Source organism: Nannospalax galili, unplaced genomic scaffold (genome assembly GCF_000622305.1).
Source record: "Nannospalax galili isolate Female #2095 unplaced genomic scaffold, S.galili_v1.0 scaffold337, whole genome shotgun sequence".
NCBI lineage: Eukaryota > Metazoa > Chordata > Mammalia > Rodentia > Spalacidae > Nannospalax > Nannospalax galili.
This window is the reverse complement of record NW_008340932.1, coordinates 779,416-783,203: the sequence shown is the minus strand read 5'-3', so window position 1 is coordinate 783,203 and position 3,788 is coordinate 779,416. Positions and strand designations below refer to the sequence as shown.

Below are 3,788 nucleotides of genomic sequence, written 5' to 3'. Positions count from 1 at the left end.
TCCTTCCTTCCTTCCTTCCTTCCTTCCTTCCTTCCTTCCTTCCTTCCTTCCTTCTTCCCTCCCTCTTTTCTCACCTTCTTTCTTACTTTTGTTCTTTTCATCTTTTTATAATTTTTTGAGACAGAGTTCCATGTAGCTCTGGCTTGCCTGGGACTTGCTATGTAGTTGAGGATGACCTTGAACATCTTCAGGTGCTGGGATTATAAGTGTGCACCACCCTGGCTGGCAAGATCCCTTTATTTAAAGTGAAACTTTAGCCTGTGACCTGATGTCACTGATGAACCATCAAGTAACCACAATGAAATAATTGGGCTTTTTTTCTGTTTGTGATGTGGTTTTGAACATTTTATATTGAAGAGATCTAGAGTGTTGAAGGTTCTCAATGGCATTGCACCCTACCGTAGTTCTCAACTATGCATTAATCAATAGAATTTGTGGCAGAAATAAAATAAATGAAGATAGGGGAAGAGCACAATTTGAAGTCATCAATAAAAATGTGTTTAATCCATAGACCTGTAGGGTCGAATCACAAAGAATATTAGATAAGGAAAGAAAAGATTAAATATTTCAATATTCACTCTTGAATAATTATTACAATATTACCTTTTCATAATAAATTATAACATTAAACAACATGATATTATCTCCTGAACACGTATTACTCTATGTTAGACACTCACCTAACATCTTTAAATACAATGTATCTATTTAATGTAACCATAACCTTACAGGAAATACATTAATACAGAGGGGAAGTAAATTATATTACAAGCAAGGAAATCGATTCTTGGGAGGATTAATTACGTTTTCAAAGGTGACCAACCTAGTGGGGTTAAGATCAGTATTCTACCCAGGTCTGTCAATTGCACATCTCTGAATGTGGAAAATATGCTGCATCCAAAAAATTGTATAATCACTAGGAAAATACTTTCTCAAGTATACACACTAGTTCATTAAATCTTAATGATTCTGTAAAGTGAAACTTCCACCATTCTAATAATGACAGTCAATAACACAGATTCCTTTTAATACTGTGTGGAGTCAGTTTTCACCAGAACGACTGGGGATGAGAGGAGATTCCCTGAAACCTGTACTTTATGGATCATACCATCTTAGAATTATACTCAGGGAGCTGAAACACCAGCCATGTCAGATGCTGCCTATGTCTTTGAATTAAAAAACTACCAATTTAATTTAGTGAATGCCTTCCTTGTGTCTAATCTCCTGGCAACTGTTTAAATAAATTATTTTTAAAAATTGCGGCAGCCTTCTAATGTGGCAGTTGCAATGGTTACTTTTGCTTTCTAAGAGAGTCTGTTGAGGCATAAAGGAAGTGAGCAATGTGTAGAAGGTCTGCTGGGAACAGAAGACATGAATGCAGATTTTGCCATCTACAGCTGTAGTGCTGTGTCTGGTTTGCCTGACATCTCCCCGTGGCTACTTCTAAGGTAAGTAAACAAATAGCCCTTGAAAGACAGTTTGATGAGCCAATGAAAACTACCTGTTACAAATGCATTCTGTTTTAAAACAATTTCTGTATCTTTAGGTGCCATCTATGAATTATGTGATTACTCTTTGGATATTTGGGTCACCTGTCTATGTAGAGAAGAGTACAGGATAGTCATATGTTGTTTATGGCAACTAATTTGGGGTCAAGAAACAGTTCCTTCAGGGTTAAATGCCACAATTAGGTATGATTGGATTGTGGATTTGGTTGATGCTCTTCTTTTGGATGATGACAATCTATGCACTCATCCACTCAAGGAATTCATGATGTGTACTTTGTGACAGTTTTGAGCACTACCAGGTGGCAGTGAAAAGTCAGGTAATGAAATATGGCCTTCATGGCCTGGCATCCTCCCAAGTGGAGTCAGACAGCAAACTCCATAATTAAGTCAATTATATGGTGAGTCATTTATTGAATGTTTTAGAGAAGAATAAAGCAGTGGGGGTTTATACACAGTCTGGGATGTGGATGGAGTGTATTGTGGAAGGGGTTGGCCATGGGAAGCATCAATGAGAAGATAACATATTTTTGAGCAATCAAAGTGGGCAGAATGACCTTTTAAGCAGAATGAGCAGCAAGGGAAAGGATTCTGGCTTCTAAGCCCCTTAAAGGCCAATCTGTGTAAAAAGGTGTGCCCAAATTCATGCATAGGAATGCAGGCTGCAGAAAATGTCCCTGAGGACTAGATGAGCACTTAATCTCACACCTGTCCCTTTCCCAACTTGGCCTCCATCTCACTGCACTGTCAGCTACTCTGACTAGAAGAGGAGGTCCGCCACTTTCACTAGAGATTGAGAGATCAGAGGGCTAGGGCTTATTTGGTGCTTCACTTAAAGATGTGAATTACAGCATGAACTCTGTTTTTAAAAAAATATTTATTATTTTTATTTTATGTGTATGAGTGTATTGTGTGCATGTATATAAATGCACCTGTGTCATGCAATGCCTAAGTAAGTCAGAAGATGGCATCCGACCCCTGGAAATGGAGTTAGACATGGTTGTTAGCCTCCATGTGTGCTGGGAATTGAACCCAAGTCCTTTGCAGACAGTACTTTTAACCTCTGAGCCACCTCTTCAGCTCCCAAGAACTCTAATTTGGGAGGATATTTGACATGGCAGAAGGAAGGTTTGAGGGAAATTACTGCAGCAGGAGATGCACACAATACAAATTCTGAGTCCTCCAAGCTTATTATCATACATTCTGTGTCTGATTTTACTGTGTCTCCAGGAATCCTGGTTCTTTTGCAGCAGAATCTCCCTTTCTGTATTCATGGAATCTTGTGGGACTGGGATAGGAAACACACCAAGCTTTTGTAGTGCTTACATTTTAGTACTCTAATTTTCTCTAGTGCTAGGTGAGATTTCCTATGGAAATCATGGAACAGTATAGTAATACAGTGACTGAGTTTGCATTCATTGACAAAATGTAGCACTTGGTAAGTGATAAAAGGTCAATACACGACACGAACCACGTCATACTGAAGGTGTTTGAGGAGGTCAGGTCCCATTATGTCTGTTACTGTCCTCAGCCTTCCAGGACTGACTGGGAATCATTATCCCTGTAGATCAAATCAGGACAGTCTCTTTTTTGACTCTTTAAATTCTATAATGAAGCTAGATGGAACTGAATACAACTAGGATACCTTAATATTAATTCAATATTTGTATGGATTAATGTGGAAAGCCTAGGTTCTAGCTTAATTGAAGCTTAGATATGAAGTCTATTTATTCCTTGATGTCAGTATGATGACTTGGTTTAGATCTATGCAGTAGATCTATTTAGATCTATGCAGTATGATGACTTGGTTTAGAAAAATGCAGATGATAATATTGTCTTAATGTGCTTGGATTATCATAACACTATATCACGTGCTGGTATCTTCAAAACATAAACTTATTTTCCCACAGTTTTACAGGTTAAGTGAAGTTCAAAATCAGGGTAGAAACATAGTTAGCTCTAATGAGGCTTATTTCATAAGTAAGATCTATGCAGTATGATGACTTGGTTTAGAAAAATGCAGATGATAATATTGTCTTAATGTGCTTGGATTATCATAACACTATATCACGTGCTGGTATCTTCAAAACATAAACTTATTTTCCCACAGTTTTACAGGTTAAGTGAAGTTCAAAATCAGGGTAGAAACATAGTTAGCTCTAATGAGGCTTATTTCATAAGTAATATATGTGAGAGAGAGAGAGAGAGAGAGAGAGAGAGAGAGAGAGACTGATTCACTTTTTTTAATAGAGCCACCTATCTAAGTAGATTAGCCTCATCTTT

General features: G+C 37.7%; 1 pseudogene; it reads left to right on the top strand.

The window, feature by feature from the left end:
* Positions 1-2,883: 2,883 nt before the first annotated feature.
* LOC103736670 overlaps positions 2,884-3,788 on the top strand; it is a 2,912-nt pseudogene continuing 2,007 nt past the window's right edge.